This window comes from Bombus affinis, chromosome 2 (assembly GCF_024516045.1).
Source record: "Bombus affinis isolate iyBomAffi1 chromosome 2, iyBomAffi1.2, whole genome shotgun sequence".
Taxonomy (NCBI): domain Eukaryota; kingdom Metazoa; phylum Arthropoda; class Insecta; order Hymenoptera; family Apidae; genus Bombus; species Bombus affinis.
In genome coordinates, this window is record NC_066345.1 from 16556463 (window position 1) to 16576950 (window position 20488).

At 56.8% G+C, this 20488-nt stretch overlaps 1 protein-coding gene across 6 annotated transcripts in view; it reads right to left on the reverse strand.

Moving 5' to 3' along the window:
• The window catches only part of LOC126928691 (uncharacterized), a 238600-nt gene that overhangs the window by 107572 nt on the left and 110540 nt on the right, over positions 1-20488 (reverse strand). For 2 of the 6 annotated variants that reach the window (XR_007716901.1, XR_007716898.1), the window contains exon 1: positions 1655-17373. The exons of 3 other annotated variants lie outside the window; for them this stretch is intronic. The gene's annotated coding sequence lies outside the window, so the exon portion shown is untranslated. Of the gene's footprint in view, positions 1-1654; positions 17374-20488 lie in introns of those variants that run through there. One more of the 6 variants, XR_007716897.1, reaches the window with a different exon arrangement.

Genomic DNA, 20488 nt, shown 5'->3' on the forward strand with positions numbered 1-20488 from the left:
CGCTTCTTCTCCTTCCCTCAACGATCCGCCACCCTCTTTCTTCCCGACCGTCTTCGTCCTTCCTTCTGCCTCTCGTCGCCTTTCGACGACCCTCCCGGTTTCTCTCGACGAGTTGCGTCGAGTTTGCGGCATCGTATACCACCGACACGCCTGCTTTAATCTCCCTGCCGGAAAGATAATACTCACCCGGATGTATGTTCACCCGGTGTATACGAGACGGTCGGGGATCGTCTCGCGGCAGACCGCTACCGCTCGATTAAGAACAGGCACGTTTGCACGTGGCGCGTATTTTCAAACTGTTTTGCGTGTTTGTAAAAAATGGGAACGTCTCTCTCAGGCGGCGGCGGCGACGACGACGACGACGACGACGACGACGACGACGACGACGATCCCTCTCGGACGATCGAAAGAAGAAATTCGTTACCGCGCTATTTCTATCCCGCGTTAGACGGGAAATTGAATTCGGTCCGTGAATAACGACTAACAAACCGCAGTTATATCGTAAAAAGCAATGCACCGGGCTGAGAATTAATTCCGGCTAGCTCTCCGCCCACCGAACCCCTCCTTGCCTCTCGCTCGCTCTATGCGCGTGTCCGGATACGTTCTTTTCTCTCGCTCTCTCCTTCTTTGTGCTTCTCGCTCGCAACTGGAACGGTCCCAAAATTCAATAAAAGCGAACGAGTGCCACGGGGTCTCCCTAGCCTCGGCTGGGTTTCGCGCGGGGTAGCGAGTACCGAGTTAGAAGCCCCGGAGTCATCGCGCGAGGAACGAAAGCCCCGGGGGGAGCGAGAAGAGAGGCCGGCACGGTGCATACATTAGCGGGGACAGGGTGGAGATATTGTCTGAACAAAGGGATCGGCTCGTACCTATCGAAAAGGCGATTAAGCGAGGATAAAGTTATAGCGGCCCACCCTCCACTGTCGGCCTGGATGTCGTCGATTGGTTTTGCGTTAAAATCGCTTTCGAGTCGCACGTGTGCCAGGGTCGATCGATCGCCACGCTGTTCGATCGCTTGAAAAAAAGTAGCGACGACTACCGTTGCGCGCAACGAACGCCTACGAATCTTTCCCTGCCGAGGATCGTCGTTGTCTCGCTGGCCGATGATAGAGAAGAGAAGAGCGAAGAAAACTGGAAGGAGAGAGCACGTGGTCGGACAGCACGTGGCGCCGAGACGAAAAATTGGCCCGTTGGAACGAGCAACGAACGTTGGCGCGACCAAGCACGTTGTCGAACGCGAGGTACGACCAATTACTCCGCGTGCCAAGTATAGATGCCAACCGAACAGTTCGAAGAGAAACAACGACGCCCGTGACGGTGGTTGCGACGTATCGCTGCTTCGATCTCTCGTTCGTTCTCTCTCGATCCGTGAGAGACTGGTCGTTCGTTCGATCGTTCCGATTTTCTCGCCAAACATTCCGCACGCGTCCAGTTTGGAAATGTCCGGTGGTAATTGACAGAACGAATTCATTTGCCTGTGCGCGCCTCTTTCGGCGCAAATATCGGGGTAAATATCGGGGCAAACATCGAGGCAAATATCGGGGCAAATACCAGATACTACCACGTATCGTATACGTAAATGGTAGCACGTATCGCGATTCCGGCAAAGACAAACTACGAAAAAGCGAAAGTACGTTTGTTCTCATCGTCGACTTACCCCACGTGGTCGCGATCGAGGCTGTCTCTCCCATCGTTCACGTCCGTCTTTCCTCTTTGTCTTCTTCGTCGCGCTCCGACGTTTACCAAGCGTCCGTCTCGCTCTCTCGTTTTCTCCCACCCCTTGGGCCGTTCCTCTCCTTTCGTCCTCGTTCCTCCGTTGTCGGCCGATCCGCCGCCCCCACCCGGTCACCTATGATACTCCCCCTCCCTGGTGGGAAAGCCGTCTTAGGGGGTCTGGCGGCGGTGGTTCACGGCAAGGGGGAGGGCTGCGAGATCGGCGACCACGTGACCGACGTGACCGGAACCGCTGGAAACGCGGAACAGCGTCCCCCGATCGTGATCCTATGCCGGTGCCGGCGTTGATCGCGGTCGTCGTCCGGCACTCTCCGTCTTCTCTCCGGGTCCTCGTGGTTCGTCCTGGTCGCGTTCCATCCTCGTTGCATCGCTTCCTCCGACCGTTCGCTCGGCGGTCGGTCGGTCGGTCGGTCGATCTCGCTGCAAATCACGGACACGTACGTACGGTTGGTAGGTGGAGGACCGACGCGGTGTGCGACTCGACCGTTTTTTCCCGAGCGGTGGTGGCCCGCGCTGAAGCCAAGGAACACGTGCCGCGGCCGCGGCCGTAGCCGCGATGATTTTCAGCCATTTTCGCGAGAGAGACCGGGCCTTTCTCCGTTTGCCCGAGCGGCGCTGAGAAGCGCGTGGTGTGCTAGCAACTGCTATCTGCCGCGGAGCGAGTCGGCCGCGGGACTTTGGTATACTGGGAGTATGGTAAGTAGCTACACCCCTGCCACCGCCGCCCCTCCCTCGTTGCCGCACGCCGTTCCCTCGAACGTCCCGATCCCGCGCCTCTCCCCTCCTAAGCGTTCACCGAGCCGATCCTGTACCCTTCCCCGCCCCTACCGCCCCGACACAGAGAACCGACATCGCTACCGACACCGCCGCCGCCGCCGCCACCGACCTCGTCGCTACCGTGCCGACCACCTCGTCCCCTCCCCCCCTCCCCAAGCCCTTCTCGACACCGTCCGACCGACAACCGTACCCCCCTCGCGTCGCCGCCAAACGTTTACCTCGCGGGGCCCCAGGGACGTATTCGTCGAGCATTTATTTCCAACTTGCTCGTACGCTGGTTTCGCGCGTTCTCGCGAAAATCCTCGCGTCGGCCTGCGACCGCATCGACGATGCGAGGAACGTAACGACGAGACGCCGACTCCCACCCTCTTCGTTTCGACGTGGTCGTCGCGGACGTAACGGCGGTCGTCGTTCGGTACCGGCGTTCGCTCGTTCTCCGACTCTACGCTCCCCGATCCGATAACACGAATTTTCGTCCGCTCGGTCCACGGCGATCGGAGACGACGGTAACTCGGGTTCCTCGAACACCGGCGCACACGCCTGAAACATCGCCACCACTACCGTACACCGGTAAACGTATAAAAGACAGCGTTTGCATGCTAACGTATCTATTACAATAGCGACGTTTGTTCCTCTTTCTCGTCCTTCGTTTCCCCGACTCCTCCGGCCCCCTCGTGCTTCCTCCTCTCGCTCGCTCTCGCCGTTGCTCCGTTGCATTCCGTTTCACTTCGACGCGTGCATAAATTACCGCTTTCAAATGTAAAAGTACGAATGAGACAAAGTTTCGTCCTGCTGTACGCCACTTCCTTCTCCCTTCCTTCTCTCCGACGCGGGACGCTCGTCCGGCTATCTCGCTGTCCCTTTTCCACTCCGGCCGATCCTCCATATTTCTCGTTTTCTCTCGGCGAATCGCGTACGAATCGAAGAGCAGCCCCGTTCGTCCATTTACTCCGATTCACTCTGTTCGATTTCGCGTTCACGGTTACGCGACCAGACAGAGATAGCGACGGAGATAGAAAGCGGCTAGGGGAGGCAAGGCAGGAGCAAGAAACAGAGGCACGTAGCCCCCTGAGATCTGGTGGAAGCGGCAAAGTCGAAGGAGCGAGCCGGTAGAACGAGCAACGGACCCGAAGAGAGGGCGTTTATTAGCAATTGTAATGCAAGATCGCGGAATGCATGGGATCCCCGCGATGCCTCGATACGACAGTGCCGGTACGCGTGTACCTCGTAACACGATTCCCGATCGCGCCAGTATCTCGGAAGGGCTTTGGCGTCCGACCGCCTGCTCCGACCGCCTGCTCCGACACCTCCAGCGATTCGAATTCCTCCCGAGGAAACCGTCGATCCTCGAAAATACCGAAATACCTCGCGCGCGTTTCCATGCCGAGGTCACCGAGCCCGGGAAATCTTTCGCCTCGCGAAATTCGTCTTTCCTCCCTCGTCTCGGTTCTCCGGCTTCCGATCGAGTAATCGGCGAATCCGTCGAAACGTATCGCACGGTCGGCATAAAGGTCTGCGACATAAAGGGTCGTCTTATTGCGGTCTATCTCTATCGCGCATCGAATCGTTTAACGGCGGCATTCGGCTTTTACGGTACGTGGGAACTGATTTACGGAACGCGTGTGCGAAACAACCGCAATCGGCGTACCCGATACAGCTTAAGCATTCGCGACGTGCATCGCAAACGACGATCTCGGACGCTGTAAATCGGGATTGAGCGGTCTTGGCGAAAGACGAGGTCGGAAAGAATAGCCTCGCGGCCCTCGTATCGTGGCAAGAAATTTCTCGCCGTTGCGCGCAGCGTCGCTCGATCAAACGACGCTAGCAAAAGTCGTGCGCGATAAGGAAGCAACTCGTGTCTCGTAACTCGTAACCCGTAGCCGTGTTGGCGCTGGCTGTTCGTGGTTATATATTAATAACGACGGTGAAACGCAACCGCCGCCTCGCTAACGTTCCTCTCGTCGAAATAGTTATAGGCATCCGGTCTCGTAATAAAAGGGTTGACGCCGCGTCTGCCCGATATCGTAAAAGCCGAGCCCGCGCGAAATTCATCAGCGACATCGCTCGAGTTGGAAAGAATCGTTCGTTGGTTCGTTGCGAAACGGCGGAACGTACCCGCGGCGCGAAGTGGCAAAGGCGAGGAAAAGCAATCGCGGCGGAGATCGTTGAAATGGTTTATGTTAATCAGCCGTGACGTCACCGGCACCCCCGACAGCGGCAATATCAACCCCTGACTCGGTTCACGAGTAGCAAAACGTGCACACGGGGCGTATCATGGTCCTGGCGTAATCACCCTCCCCCCTCGTTACCGCTCGTGCACACCCTTTGTCGACGTTAACCCAAAGTGAATGGACCTATAGCGCGCGCTGTAGGGACGGGTTTTAACTTCGGGGTGACTTACCCCGAGCGTTATCTATTTTGACAGCGCGGTACGGCCGCGGTCTGTCGGGGGTCGATGCACGGGGGTGTGCCGGTAATTGTGTTTTAACTGTGCGCCGTATCGCCGCGATATCCGTCCACCGTTCTTCCAGGGAATATCGCGAAATATTTGCCGACACTTTGTCCGCCTTTGTTTCGTCGGTTGCTCGAAACCGGATAGCGGCGACGTTTCGTCGTACGACGACACGGACAAACGGGTCGATCGACGATATCGTACGCATCGATAGGCGCGTCGTCTGGTCGTCTATTTTATTTCGACGGGATATTAAATCCGTTAATTTTCTATAAATTGGAAGCGTAATAGCCGAGCAGCGAGTGGTTGGCGGAGAATCGCCGAAGCTACGCCAGAGCGCGCGGCACTGTATACGAAGCGCAGGCGGAACGTATGCAATATGGCATTCAATTTGCGACGGATTCGCTGTCTGGCAACGCAAACAACCGCTATTGGGTTCCATTTAATGAACCGAGCCAGAGCCTTCCGAAGCATTTTTGCGGCGTGGGCTCGGCTTAAATTGGACCTACCCCTCGCTCCGCCGGCCTCCGCCTCCGCTTCGCTCGTTTTCTATTCGCTTCCTGCGACTTACGCCTCGATGATTCTGGTGGACGCGCGGAGCCTCGACGTACGCTCGTCCGGTGCTTCGTTACGGCGATTCGTCGCGATCGAGACGAAATCGGGTCTCGGTCGGCAAAGTGCGACCACCGGCTCGGACGGCCGTCGACTATCTTTTCCAGGAAATCTACGTCGTCGTGCGATCAGCGGTTCGCAACTTTGGCGTTAAGCGGACGCTCGATCGCCAACGGTTTCGTGCGTGACGGATTACCGCGGAGGTAAATTTTCGGGTCGCGACCACTCCACTCGTGCAGACGATGGGGCGTCGATCGGAAGAATCGCTCGTTAAAAATATCGAGGCTTAGGAGAGAAATCCTCTTAAAAAGTTGTCGGAGTCGTGGAAGGATAACGCGCGAGGTAAAACGGGGCACCGGTATCGGCGCCGTATCGTTCCACGGCGCAAGTGTCCGGTAAGCTAAGCGGATCCACCGTAATCCGGATTACGTATTTGCCCGGTTCTCCGGCCGCTGCCATCTCGATCTCGCGCCAGTCGCAGCCAAAGACGCGTTTGCCTTCTGGCAACGAGCCACGTCTGTTGTCCGTAATCTGTTTAACGCTTCGCGATCAGAGGCACAGGCCTTCTTTTCGTCGAAAACAAATCCGAGACGGAGAACGAAGGAGCGTGCGTACGATGGTGGCCGAACCGACGACGTCCGTTCTTTGGCTGGAGGGACGACGAGAATCGTGGGGCGGGTTTCGTCATCGATCGGTAGCGATCTTTAAACAGCGCCATTAACGATTGCGTGCACAAGCCGAGGGGGTTGCGATCAAATGAATATGATGAAAGAGTGGCGGCATTAGGCGAACGTGCCGTGCATACTGATTTGCGGCTGATTGATTGGACCCCTTTCCACTCGACAACGGTGCACCACCGGTATCCCCTGTCCCCGTTCCGTTCGGCTGCCACGGCCCGCTCGATTCCGCCCCACGAACGAACCAACATCGTTGATATTATCGAGCAGGCTGCTCCACAGCGTCGCTCGCGAATATTCGACGCGACGCGTCGCGCCACCCCGACACTCGATACACCCCGATAATTACACGATACACCGTAAAGGCAAGCTTTTTTCCAGCATTTTGTCCCGCGAGTTCTCCCTTGGCCGCTTAACATTCGTTAACGCGCTTCCTCGTTACTCGGTCCGTTGCTTGTTGGCGCGAATGCCGCTCGCGCGACCATCGCGTTCCGAAAGAGAGACTGCGAAGAGGAGATCGTACGGGGGTCGGATCGCGACGAAACGCGCGGCGTCGGACCAACTCGAAAAGACTCGTCGACGAGGCGGAAAAGGAGAGGAGGTGTAACGAGCGGAGGAGACGAGCCGAGCCGAGCCGCGAAACATTTCGGCGGCTTTGGTTATTTTCATTGTCTGGAGGACGGGTTGCCGCGAACTGTTGGCCTGTGAGGTAATTGTTTTTGACGCGGTAATTTTACAGTGTCGTGCGTGCACACACGCGTTCCCGCCGAGAGCAACGGACACGTCGCGACGAAGTGTCGTGATAACTGCCGTGCTTTTCCTTCTTCTCGGCGACTGGCGGCAGTCGGTGGTTGGTTCCTTTTTCGACGTCACTCAACGAAGCGCGACAGCTATCCGCTGCTCGGAAACCATCTGCCAAGTCGCGCGCGAGTCCCTTCCATCGCGTCGACCAGGAACACCCCGAGCCGTTTCAACGTCTCGCTTGACGTTTCCTCGAAAGAGTCTCGCGCCTTCCGCGAGGTATCCGCCGCCGTGTTCGCCGCCACTCGCACACGACGCGAGAGCCGTGACTCGGACGTCTTTTCGTCTCTCCGTGCTCTCCGCTCTCTGCTCTCTATTCTATCTCGACGCGTTGCCTCGACACGATGCCAGATCTTTCGAAACTTTGCGATTTAATCCGCGACGGTCGGATAACTACGAGCGCGTCGCGTCCTGGCAAGAGTCGATGGATCGTTCGAGCGACGGGAAGGTGGACGAGGGGCTCGTTGAACCACGGCGAGCAAGAAGAAGAAGAGACGGCGACGGGACACGGCGGATCGAAGCGAGAGGAGAAAACGGACGAGGTCTCGAAACGACGAAGAGGGACGCGAAGAAGAGGAGCGGAGGACGCGGCAGAGAAGAGAGAAGCGCGGTGGTACCCGTCGCGGGAGAAGCTGCACCGCCCGAAGGAAGGAAAGCGGTTCGAGTTGCGCTCGTCTCGCTCGATCGTACCTTCGGCTCGCTTCCCTTTGTCCCTGTCGTACATACGCGTTCACGCATACGCGCGCTCACGCATACGCGTGCGTGGCCGTCATCATCGCGATCCGGACGTCTCGCATGGAACGTAGGAAACGAAGCCGGGCAACTCGCCTCCAGAGTTCTCGGAGGGGTCTGCGAGCGGACCGAAGTAGCCGCGAGCTACCACCATCGAACGTCGCTCCAACCCTCTCTCTCTCCCTCTCTCTCTCTCTCTCTCTCTCTTCGTCGAAATACCGAACGCGTGGAATCTCGGTCGTCGACTCTGTCCTTTCCCTTTCGACGATGGCTCGTTCGATCGCTGGCTCGATCGTTGGCGCCCGATTACGAGCCAAACAGCCCCTCGACCACCGGTTGGCGCACCGCTCCTATATTCCTCGTTCTGGATTTTGCGACTTTCGCGAGATCCAGGGCACGAAAGGGATCTTTCCGGTCTGGCCGCGCGCGTCCCGTTGGCGTCGTTTCCCGTATTTCGATCGGGCGTATCTCGGGTGCAGCATCGTGACTGCTGGTATTCCGGTGTCTGCGTGGAAATTCATCGGCCGAAGTAACGACGTTAGGCACGCGCGTTCCTTCGCGGCTTATTCGCGGTGGCGATCGCCTCTATTGTTTGGAAGGGAGCAACGGGACGGTGCGAGCGCGCATGATGCGTCCGGCGAAAACGGTGGCAGCTCGGCGGCGCGGCGACGAGTAAACGCGCGAGAGCAAGCCCGCTGGTGTACTCGCGGCATGCTCGATAAAGGTGCAACGGAGCAGGGACGATCGGTGGTAACAGCAGCGGCAACATCAGCGTTAGAGTCGGCATCAGCGTCGAGAGAACCAAGAGAGACGGAGAGAGGAGAGAGAAAGAGAGGCCGAGAGGCCCGAGGCGGCGCGAGACGGGGCCTACGAACCGTCTCTTGGCGTAGCGTGGCGTGGCGTAGCGTGGCGTGGCGTGGCATGGCGTGGCGTGGCTGTACCGCGTCGTTCCGTTCCGTGCCGAGCCGAGCCGTGCACAGTTCGCAACACGGTGTTCGTGTTCGTGTTGCACGACTGTCTCGCTCCCGCACGCGTTCGTACGTGTAGCCGAGCGAGGCTACGCGCGGCTCCGTGTATATCGCGTTGCGTTGTGTGTTGGCAGAACGTCGCGGTAGCCGCGCCAGAGAGATGGGATTGCGCGATAGGCCGCGTGTCGAAAATAGAAATATAATCTGATAGGCTCATTGTGCCCCGAGCCACTCGCTGCTATCTGCCACTACCACCGACGAATCGTACTCGCTACCTCGGCCCTCTCTTTCTCCTTCCTTCTCCTCTCTTTCTTCCCCTTTCACCTTTCCGGCGCGGCGCTCTATCTGGTCGTCGCCGAACCCTTTTCTCGCCCGCGTTTTCTTCTCGCCTTGCGATCATCGACCGTGCGCCTTTTCCTTCGTCCTCTCTTCGTGCGTATCGCTAAGGCCACGCGAGAACTAGCCTCGTTCGCTGTTGGCGGGTAGTTCGCGCTTGCGTTTACCCCCGCGCGCCTTCTCCTTTCGACATGGCGAAACTACGCGCGCGGGACGTTTTTATCGATCAGATTCGGCAGGCTGTTCCGCGATATGGTTATTTACGAGCGCCAGTTTTATCGCCAGCAAAGCTGACGGAAAGCGGCCAGCAGCGTTCGCTTTTACTAACTGACCGACCGATCGACCGATCGACAGGGCTAAGGTATTTCGGAGAGAAGCCGCAATTTGCAGGGCAAAAAGTTGCCAAAGGTCCCGGGTTCGACCGCGAGGCTCGCCCGTAAACCACGGCACAGTGGGAGCGTGACCAATGGCATCGAGATCGTAAAGAAATTAGAGGGGCAATAATGGTTTCCGGGTACGATGCCTTCCGGTCGGTATACATCTTCCACGGACCACTCCGCGAACGAGCCTTGCCTATATCGTTTCAGCCGGCGAGAACGGTACGCGACGACCGCGTTTCCCGGCTATTTTCCTTCCACGATTTGCCTCGTAACGTACGGCAACTTTGGATAAGCCTGTAATGAACCGCGAAGCCAATTTGATTTGCGGAACGGTGCGCGTCCGTGGAGCACGAATCGAGCATCGTCGAGCCTGGTGTTCTCTGGAAACGTGCGAACGTACAAACAGAGATGCAATCAGGAACGCGGCTATCGGCCCGTGCCAAGCGCGAACGTGGTCGCGCGTATGTATCGTACTGTTTCGTCGTATTCCGAGTGGATCGACGAGCGTAGGAACGTCGGCCGAAAGGATCGCATCGCGATCGCCACTCGACGATTCCTTGCTTTACTTTCCGACGAAAGCAAACGCAAATTCCAATCGGTTCGCGACGGCTCTATTATTTCGCCGGGTCTGGAACCGCGCGCGTATCGAACGCTGCAAGAAATTGAAGTGGTAGGTGGTCGGTCGAACGATGTACGACCGGAAGCGGAAATGATCGGACGAGAGAGAGAGAGAGAGAGAGAGAGAGAAAGAGAGAAAGAGAGAGAGAGAGAGAGAGAACGAGACGAAGGGGAGGAGGTGAGTGGCAGGCAGAGCGTACCCTCCCCATGCTGCATGGTCCGGTGCAGAACGGTCCGTTGTTCGTTCGTTGTGGATGCGCGATTGCGAGCGGAACACGGCGAAACGCAAAATGGAACGGGGGCTTCCCGGCCAGGCCGTGTGCGTACTGATTGATCAACATTGTTGCCGAATTAGACTCCAGCGAGATGGGCATATTGATTGGCAATCAGTGTCGCCCGGCCACAACGAAGCCTGTCCGCCCGGGAAACGGTTTGCTAACGCAAACACCGTCGCACCTGCATCTCCATGATGTTGTTTTTCGACGGCGGAAAAAAAGGTAGAAAAAAATACCGCGTCGAACGTTCCGCCGACATTTTCGACGCCGATATCGGCCCGTCCTTTTTTCCAGATCTTTGACGTTCGCGCGGACGTTTGAAAAAACCACTGGATTTCCGGCTTTCGACGGACACGTTCCTCGCTTCTCCGCGGCTCTCGCGTCTGTCTGGAAAAGTCCCGCGAACCGACCGCGCTCCGTTCTCAAGATCCGGGCAAGCTAGTCGTCCCGAGTATCTGAAATTCAGCCGGATTTTTCTTTCACGGACGATTACCCCGTCCGTCTCTTCCGACCGCTTGCCGACCCGGTGCCGTCATGAGACTGCGAAGCTTTCGTGGCTCCCAAGGCAGCGTACGGTCCGATCGTAAAAGACGGTCGAAAATGCGCGCTGGATGGACCGGCCGAGGATAGCGGAAAAGAATGTGCGCTGGAAATGGCGCGAATCGCGAGCTTCTCTGCTCCGCCGTTGGTCATTCGGGGGTTGCGCGTCCCGTGGCAGCCAGCCCGGAAAATCGACGTCGGTCGATCAGCGGGCGTACGAACCAGAAAATGATCGGTCGAAACGAAGGATGGTACGTACGTACTTCGGTTCGGCTCGATTCTGTATGCAACCGGCCGTGCAGAAACGACGCGCGAATGCCTCGTGGCCCGCGAGCGTAACGAATGGAACGCCACTTTCGAAGGTGAGGCGGATTCGTCGACGCGCACTCATCTTTACGACTTTCGAGCGCGAAACGCGTTCCAACGCGGAAGTAGTATCGATCCCCGATGATCCCTCGGGTATGCTCGAGGCCTAACAAAGTAGCCCATTAGCTTCGCCAGAAGCGCGCCCTCGCCCTCGACTTTCCTCGCCTCTCCTCGCTTTTTTTCGTCCCGAACCGGGTCGAGGACTCTCGGGCCGCTCGTTTCCCTTTATTTTGCGTTGCACCGGCTGGCGGAAAGAAAGCCGCACGGCAGAAAAACTCGGAAACGTTCGAGAGATTCTCTCGGTTCGCCGGCGGTTCCCTGGATCGTTGGAATAGGTTTGCGAGAGGCGCGCGCGCGTTTCGCCGGAGCCAGCGTATTCGTGGAGGAACTAGTGGCATTAGAAACCTGGACGGCGCGGCGGCATGGCGCGTTTACGAGCCACGCATGACCACCGACAATGGCCGGCGGAAGGCCATTCGTCGTTCGAAGCGCGTTTCTTTTTTTTCCAACCGGAGAAAAGCGTTTACCGCAAGTCCTCGATACGCATTACGACTCCATCGTTCACACGCGTTGGGAAAAATGCCAGTTAGTAGTCGACCGAGTCGGTAAAGGCAACTTGCCGAGAATGACTAATCCCCCTGTCCTGATTTTACCTTTATATCCAGTTTATTAACCATATGAACCTGTTTCTCGCGGGCGACACGTCCACGACGATCGACCCTGTTGGAAAATTAATTCTTTCGCGCCGCACGCCATCCGCCGTTTGTTCTTTTTGTCGGAGAAAACCAGCCGGACCGTGCGCACGGCCGTAAACGTGGTCGTTTTAGGCCGACTTTTAACGCGCGTTAGCACGAAACACGAGGTCGGATTAAGATCGCACGATCCAGCGAGACGATGCTCTCTTCTACCGGCTAGCAGAGACCCGTCGGCGATCAACCCGGTAAGCCTTACTCCGCCAGATAAGCCTTTGGATTCGACCCCGGAGCTTGATCACCGATAGCCCGTCGCTCTAACCTACCGCTCTTCCGACGCTAGCACCCAATTCCAAATCCTCCGGCACCCTTTCCGCTCGGGGCCGCAAAACCGGCTGATGCCGCTGGCAAACATCCACCTCGAGAGCGCTTCTTCCACTCTCGCTTCTTTTTATGGTCTGTTAAACGAACTTCCCGCGCTCTTTTATATCGACCGGCTGCTCGGTCATTTTCATCGAGTTCCGTTCGCATCTCCGTCTTTCCGCGTGCCTCTCTCCTCCTAGCGACGTACGCCGATTTACGAGCAACCCGAGATTACGTTAGATTTCGTCGTCCACGAGGAAACCACCGCCAGCCTTCTCGTTCTCGTTGCCCGTCGCCCGTTGTTGCGGACTTTCCCAATTAAACTCCGGCTCGGCACGACGCGTCCATCGATCCAACGATCGTCCGTCGCCGCTGCAACCCTATCTTCGCTTCGATTTGCCTCGGCTCGCGTCTGCCGAAACGTATCGGAGAGAGGCGCGCAGCACTGCTCCGGCAGTCCATAATTAACGGAGGGCCGGATCCGTTTCCTAAAGAAACGAGCGAGAACGAGGACGTCCGGTCAGCGGCGAACGCACAGCGTCAGCCATAGACAGGCAATTAAAGCGACGCGCGCTTAGGATCGCGGCTCGCAAAGTTTCGGTAGGCACGGGGCGAACCTTAACGACGCTCGGAATGCAGTTTTACAGAGGGAGGAGAACGGGGAGGATGGGGGATAGGTAGAAGGATGAGTTAAGTGCGGGGCAGAGAAACGGCAGAGCAACGACGGAGGATGAAGAAGAAGAAGAAGAAGAAGAAGAAGGAGAAGAAGGAGGAGAAGAAGGAGGAGGAGAGCGGCAGCTACGGCAAAAGAGAACAAGGTGAAGAGCGAAGAAGAAAGAGGAAGAAAAAGAAGAGGATGAGATTTAAAGGATCGAGGGGGAGGGAGAGAGAAAACGATCGAGAGACAAGGGGCTACGGAGGAAGGCTGCCCGGTAGCAGTTTCCCAAACCATCGCCATTAATAACCAGCAAGATTATACGCTGCTAAAGCCGAGGCAAGAGCCAAAGCTGCAGCTGAAAGATGCTGTTGCGGTCGTCGATGTACCCGGTGAGATTCGTGACCGAGCGGTTGCAACGAGATCGATGCGTCGCGAAACAACGATTAACGAGACAACAGTGGCGAGTCGGTAAAACGTGTATCGGTCGGATTAGAAAGCGAGAAGCGGGCACACGCGGTTCCAGTCGATTCGACCGGCCGGTTTCCGGCGGGGACGGCGGAGGGACAGGGCAGGCAGGACTTATCGACTCGCAGGAGGCACGCTCCTCCGTCTTGCTCGACGCGGTAATGTATTCCGCGGTTCCGTACGAGAGGGTGGTCCTTATCGCGCGGGTGTAACACCGGTAAACATGGAATGCGACCGACCAGAGGCGGTTCGTCCGGGGGCGCAGAGAGCTCCGTCCTCCGATACGTACGTCGAACCGTGGTGGCGGTATTTGGACAGGCTGTCGAGCGCGCAGACGGTCGTGGAACACCGGGCCAACAAACAGTACAATACAATATTACAATCCAGGCAACGGCAACGTCCCACCGGCGCAGGTACAACGCAGTGACAGCGCAACATATCAACCGCGGTTCTCGTTCCCTCTTCTCTCTCTCTCTCTCTCTCTCTTTCTCTCTCTCTCTCTCTCTCTCTCTCTCTCTCTCTTTCTCTCTCTCTCTCTCTCTCTCTCTCTCTCTCTCCTTCTTCGTTCTCGCTTCGTTCCTCCCCTCCTCTACCATCGCTCGCCAGCCTCGATATTCGTACTCCGTTCGCCTTCCTGCCTTTTCATCTCTGTTCGATTCTCCGTCTCGTCTCTCTTCCACCAGGTCGGCCAACTATATCTGATTGGCCTGATCATTAATCACCGGTGACCGTGCGGCAGCCCTGTCCCGTCCCGCAACTAAACTCGTGGAATCGAACTCACCGGGGTGTACGTGCTGCCGTTTCTCCCTCCTTCCTTCTTTCTCCTCTCTCTCTCTCTCTCTCTCTCCTCCTTTATCTCCGTCTCCCCCGCGTCGTACCTGCCGCATCTCGCTTTCCTTTGCTCTCCTTTTCCGCCTTTTCGCTCTCCATCTTTCTTCGTGAAAATTCCTCGCGTTCGAACCTTTCGTTCAACGATCGAACCTCCGTCCGATCGATCCGGCGAGGAAGCGCTCGATAAAGCACCGAGTTACGAGATTGCGCGCGACCGACTAACTCGATTATCCCGTCGGATAATTAATTTATTCGAGATTCAGCGATTCGATCAGCGATAGACGAGACGAGACCGCGACGATCGACTCGCGAATCTTCGTCGACGCTGACAGCAGCGTCACACGCTACCCTCTCTCCTCGGATCGTTTCGTCGCGACGCTCTTCTACGACGTCGATCGCGCCTAAGTACTCGGACGTACACAATCGACGGATTCGCGGTGCGCGTCGGCTCGTGTACGGATCGAGCTTCGAGTCAACGACCAAAGAAATCTCTTCCTTACGGGACATGAAAAGTACGTCGGTATCCATTTCGCGAGATATCGCCGACGAAACGTGGCGGAGAACGTAGAGAAAGGAATTCGTTCTGAAATTCTGCACGACGAGTCGGTCGAATCAGGCGAATCCGACGTTGTAGCGGGCTCCCTCTTTTTCCTTCCTCTCTTCTTTTTCTTTTTTTTTTTTTTTTTGTCGAACGGTCAATCAATGCGATTCAGTTTGTCCGGTTAGGGAAGTCGACCCGACCCGTACGATACTCGGGGCGGGTAGCTAGGTCGAGGTCTTGGGATAAGGAGTTGGAAAAAGGCGCGCGCGGCTAGCCTGTTACGACAAATTGGGGCCTGCCATCGTGACAAACTCGAGGCAGTCGAACCCCCGGCTATCCTCGAGTGACCTTAGTTCGCGGGTTCATCGGCGATCCCGAGCCGATCTATCGGCTCTCCCGTGACCCCTGAAATCTCTCGGGGACGCCTCTAATAGCCGGATTATCTGTCCGCTTGTGTCTCTTCCGTCACCCTCCCATGTTTCACCCGCCAATAAGGATAACGAGTCGGTGCGCGCGTCCGTCTTTCCACGTCTTTATCGTTGCCGGGGACAGGTGGACGCCGTCCGTTACGGCCGATTCATCTCGACCAACTACTCGACCTGTCTTTGCGACCGTATCGCGCTGATCGATCGGCTTTCCGTTCCTTGCCGATATAAAGTCGTAAAGACGCGTCGTCGTCCTTCGATTCCAGATAATTCTCGCTCCCTTGATCGCTCGTTGTTCCGATTCGCTCGTTAGTGCTCGCGGTACTCGCTCGGCGCTCGACGCGATGCCGGGCGCGTGATCGCCACGTCGAAAGAATTCGATCCGATATCGTTCGAGAGAAGCGTATTTTCACACCGGCGATAAGGGCAAAAACGTCGGTCGTCTCGCGAGACACGGCCGTTAGAGGATCCTCCGTACGTACAAATAACTTACATGACGCGAGCTATTCGAGACGAGTGGAAAGGGAGGCGAGCAGTGGAACGAGAGCGAGGCGAGAAGAAGAGCCGCAAGAAGAAGAAGAAGGAAACGACGGCCGGTACGTCGGTTTATCTTCTGGCATACGTCGACTATTAATCAACGGACCCTCCTAATCGCTCGTCGAGCCAATCGATAAATCAATAACTTTCAAGAAGCGAGAGATACCAGCCGGATAATCCGAAGTCGCGCGTCGCGTCTTCTCTCCGGCCGAGAAGATCGTCCCGCGAACGAGCGAACGCGCGACGTCGACGAGGGAAACTAGCAGCCGTACTTGTCGCTGTTTCCGACGACGGAGTTCGAACGAGAGGCGACGACGACCGGAACGCGAACTCGGAACGATCGAATTTCACGGAGCAGATCGCTTCCGGACTCGCTAGACGCGCCACGTCGGTTCTCGCCGCTTGCAAGGTGGTCTACGGCAGCCGTGTATCGTTCCGTAATATCATTCCAGTCAAGTTTTAACGCGTTATTAAAGCGTGGAAGGAGTTGCCATCGAGCGCCGTCTCGAGTGGCTCATTTGCTGTCGCTGGCTGCCTACGGCGAGGCCACCGGTACCTCGAAATCCATTAACGTTCACAGTGCACTCGGACCGACCAATAAATTTTATTAATACATTCGTGGCAGGGCAATAACGACAGCCGGCATTGTGCGCGAGAGCGGACTCGGTCGGCGCGACTTTTCGCTCGCTCACTCGCGTCCATCGAGCGTTGCTCGCCGTAAACTCCGCAGGTAGCGATAATGGCAGCGTTTTGCGGCGACCAGAAAACCACTCCGCCTTCCGGGATCCTGGTGCCGAGCAGGAACGTGGAACACGACTAATGCATTTGCAGTCTTAAAGCGACAGTGCCGTGATTGCCAAACACATATTGGTACTTCGCTGCTCGCCACAAGGAAATCTGCTTCCTCTCCGACCATCGTCGATCGACCGGGCCACGCGAATTAAACTTCTTCTCGCGCGTTATCCGCTCAATGAGCGATACTATAACGAACCGTACGAGCTACCTTGCCTGTCCGAACCTCTCTCTCTCTCTCTCTCTCTCTCTCTCTCTCTCTCTCTCTCTCTCTCTCTCTCTCTCTCTCTCTCTCTCTCTCTCTCTCTCTCTCTCTTTCTGCCTCCTTCTCTTTCGTCGAACGATCGTAATCGAATACAGCGATTCAGAAAATCTATGTGATTCGGATTTATCTATTGGATTTATCTATTCGCGAGGCGTATCGTCCGGCGAAATTAGAGCGCCGCGAAGATACCAGAAGGCGAAGCAATCGTAACCGTTAGCGGGTAACGAGGAGGCATCTCGCTAATCTCGATCCAACGAGGTACCGTTTAAATATCAAATTCGGTCCGATGTTCGGCTAGCCGCGTACACGACGATCTCCAGAGGCAACCGTGATCGGTTTCCAATCTGGCGGACACCTTATTACAGGCTGGGCTGGCGAGTTTGTACGACGTTCGGATGCACGTGTCTACGCGGACGAAGCGAAGAACCATACCGGGTACATCTCCACCGAGCAACGGCAGCCGGTGAGTATCCGGTGGTCGAGTTGCAAGAAGAAGAAGAGACAGGATGATACGAGACGGGACGAGACGAGACGAGACGAAACCAGACGAGATCGGAGGAGATCGGACGAGCGAAGATCCCGTTGGACCGAGAGAGAAAGCAACGAGTCTACTCGAGGCTGAGCCTCGTGCGTATGATATTAAACACTATAATTATTATTTAAATTCCAGTAGGATAGCTCCCGGTGTTGCGGCTCTCCTCTTCACCTTCGCTGCGTCTCTTTCTCTTTCCTCGTCTCTCGTTTCTCCTTTCCTTATTACTCTCTTCCCTCTTCTGCCGTTGCCATTCCTGCGATCACCGCAGCCACCGCCACCGCCACCACTACCGCCGCCGCCGCTGCCGCTGCCACTGCCACTGCCACAGCCACTGTCCGCCACCATCGCCACCGCCACCGCCACCGACTCCTTTTCACTCTCGCTCTCGATTCATCCTGCTCGTATGGCCGCACAGCCACGCGCTTTTTGCTCTCGTATAGATACCGGTCGCTCCTGCGTCCCGATCCTTTTGCTTTTTGAACTCGCTTTGCTCTTGCTCCGCCCGCGCGTAGGCGCGACTCTCGGCGTCCCACCGCTCCGTAGGCAAGAGAAACCGTGAGCCCGAGAGACAAAGAGAGAGAACGGTCACAACCGTAGCCCCGGACTTATAGCTATGGCCACCATCGGATGGTTTATTGCCAGGACCTGACCCCATGTAATCACTATAAACTATACCTTCTTCTTGCGCGACTCTCTCTCTTTCTCTCTCTCTCTCTACCTGTACCTCCAGCTACCTACGTGCCCGTATTAGCTGCCATTACGCGTCGATGCTTTCCTCTTCCTGTTGCGAAATCTTTACTCGACGATTCCGAATCCGGCTTCGCCACAGGGACGTGGTCGTTCCGCCGTGCCTCGAGCTCCGTTCGTCTGTATACGTAATCGCGAATCTCGATGCTCGGTATCGTAGCGAAGTCGTGTTCGATGCACGACGGTGGAAAACCGATGCTTCTTTTAATTCGCGCCGCTGGACGATCCGTTTCGCCGAGCGGGGTATATCGTATCTCTCGAGAAACGCGAAGCGAAGCGTGCTCGAGGTAGTAGCCCCTCCAACACGCGAACATCGGTGAATATGAACGGGGCCGGAGCTGCCTTCAACCCGGTGGCTTCGAGTCCGATGCAAATAATCCTCTTGCTCTCATGACCGGAGAAAAACAATGCGCCGGATTCAATACCGGTAGCGAGACCGGACCGAGATCGTGCGTTGTGGGTGGGCACCTCTCAACGGAGAGAAGAACGATAGCCGCGGCAACGGCAGCAAAAGTAGCAGGAGCAGCATCGGTTGCTTTCACGGTCCTATGGCTGCCGGCTCCGTTCGACTTTATGGGAATGCAATACGGCGAATAAAGATACGCGCACACCGCGACCGGCCACGCGTTATTTCGATCGGTCGCCGAGCTCGGTTCGATTTTCTCTTTCGAGTCCGCGCGCGAATCGAGTACGAGTCGATCGACGAAACGGCGGACGAAATCTTTCGGTGCGAGGAGAACGTCGTCGACGATCGATCGCACGAACGCAAACCCTGCTGTGAACGAAGCTTTACGCGGTGGAGCGGTAGCCGCTAGATGCTCGAAAATACTTCTCCTGAGAAGACCTCCGCACGGGCTTGTTATTATTTGTACTATCGTTGACTCGTGACTTGCAACTCGGTTCTTGTTGCCCACGAGCCACCCCGCTCGAGCCCTCGACCCGCCCACAACAAAATAAACAGCCGAGCATCGGCAACCACCTCTCGGCGATGACGTTGATCGTGGCGTCGGCAGCGGCAGCGGTGGTGGGCCGGTATCGCGATTCTCGCATCGCACGAGTCTCTCGCGGAGCGAATCGACAACGCGGGCCGATAAAGCGCGCGAAGCGGCTCGCGAGTAACCTATCGCGGGACGAGAACCTCGGACGTTCTCTCGTCCGCCGGTTGACCGCGTCGATCCACCGTAGCTCGATCGGCGACGCTTAGGCCTCGCTCGATGCCTAATGGTGGGATCGGTAAGGAGCGATTAAATCGCAGATTTCTTATCTCGCCTTACGGTTTCTACCTCGCTCCCTGGGCGGGAAGGGCCCCGAGGCTAACACCAAGACGCCCAGCCTGCCCTCGCGCCCTGCGAGTCCTGCCGTCGTGTATATACCACGGTGCAGAGGCGCGTCATTATACTCACGTCACTCAAAAGCCTCCCCTCCTCTTCTGCCTTGCCGTGGTCCGAAGTTATGAGAAACACGAGCCGCAAGGTAACCGCCACCACCGCCACCTCGTGCATCCGCCCCTGCCTCTCCCACGTCCTCTCCATCGCCTCTTCCACTCTTTTTCCGCGTCTTGTCTCGTCCCGGCGAGCCCGGCTCGTCGCCAGCCAGGTCCCTTCGAACAATCATTTATAACCGGCCACGATAATTCGTGCAACGTGTCTCTGAACAAAAACCGCGATCGATAAAAGTGGCAGATAAGCGCGGCCGTGCTCTCGATGTCCCGCGACGTAGGTACCAACGCACAATAACCCACGTAGACGTTTGCCGTGGAATCGCGCGGGACGATCGGCACCGTCGCATCCACCGTCCGGGATTTATCTCGTCTTCTTTTTCATATCGATCTCGATACCCGGTTTTCTGCCGGGCCGAGGGAGAGAACGGAGGGGATGAAGCCACGTCGATCGTCGATCTGGCTGTCGCTTATCGTTGCAACGTTTCCCAGCGATGGATGGACGCGCTGTCGAAACGAGACGCGCAACGGCCGAGGAAGATGCGCGACGCTGGTAATAATAAGGCGCAAAAGGAAAGTCTCGGCTGGTGCGACGCGTAGGCGAATCGAGAGTGGAGGGCCCGCGGAGCCTCGCCCTTTCCACGGTCTCGTCTAACGCCATTCTTCCTGCTCGAACTTGCCTCGGTCGTCTGGCCCCGTGTACCCACTACTACTAACCCATAATTAGAGGCTTTGGCAAATTATATGCGCGAACGTGTGTCCCCTCGGTAAAATATCGGCTTAATAATAACAGTTGGAGAGCACGGCAATTATCAGGACCCCCGAGGAGCGAAAAGACGGTCTCCGATGTCGTTTTGTCTCCACCTCTTCCTCCTCCGCGTGCGATTCTTTTTTATATCGCGCGCCGGATGCTGCTCGCCGATCACCGCGACGT